The sequence below is a fragment of the Myotis lucifugus genome, unplaced genomic scaffold (assembly GCF_000147115.1).
Source record: "Myotis lucifugus unplaced genomic scaffold, Myoluc2.0 scaffold_146, whole genome shotgun sequence".
NCBI lineage: Eukaryota > Metazoa > Chordata > Mammalia > Chiroptera > Vespertilionidae > Myotis > Myotis lucifugus.
The window spans coordinates 3,113,358-3,114,169 of NW_005871194.1; positions in this window are offsets into that span (position 1 = coordinate 3,113,358).

Here is an 812-nt window from a genome sequence, read left to right on the forward strand (position 1 = left end):
CATTTAATGCAGCTTTATGTTATTTCCTGCATTTTTATTCGCCTATTACTCCATTCATTAAAAAATCATCATGTCCATGATCAAACCTAGGCCTGTGCCTAGCTAAATTCAAGAATCCACCATTCATTCACATTGTGTAAATTTTAAACAGATATGCGAGGCTTGGTTCTGTACTGCATTGTCTTCTCACGCAGAGAACCCTACAATTTTTAACACCACGGAACAACCCACAACAGAGCTGATTGCCTTGGATTCTTCCTCAGCAGATGCAGATAACATTCTGAATAAGATATGGCTCCATTTATTTTTCAGCAGCTTGCTTATTTATTTATTTATCAGTGGTGGCGCCAGATAAGAGACTGATTGAGTTCACACCTCAGTGATGAGCATATTAGGTCACCCGTTAAGCTGTAGCTCAGGGCCACAGGCAGTTCTGTTCAGATTTATGGCAAGACATGGTGATGGATAAGTGCAAACTCCTATTTATAAGAAAACAAATGGCATCTGGCTCGAGAGCCGCGGTTTGCCAACCACGGGGCTAGGGCAATAATTGTATAATAAGGTCTTAGTGGTTAAGATGTAATTTGGAAATCTCCCCAAGAATGTTCCATTGAACACTAACTTATAAAGCTAATCTGTGAAAACTAAAATACAAAAATGAATAAATCTACAAATAAATAAAGAATAAATCTACAAACCTTACCACTTTTAAGCCAAAAAGCCAAAAGTATCACATAGTTGTTGGTAGAAAAGCAAGAAAAGCAATCAAAAAGCCTACTTCTCTCTTCATGTGAAAAAAAACAGAAGACATG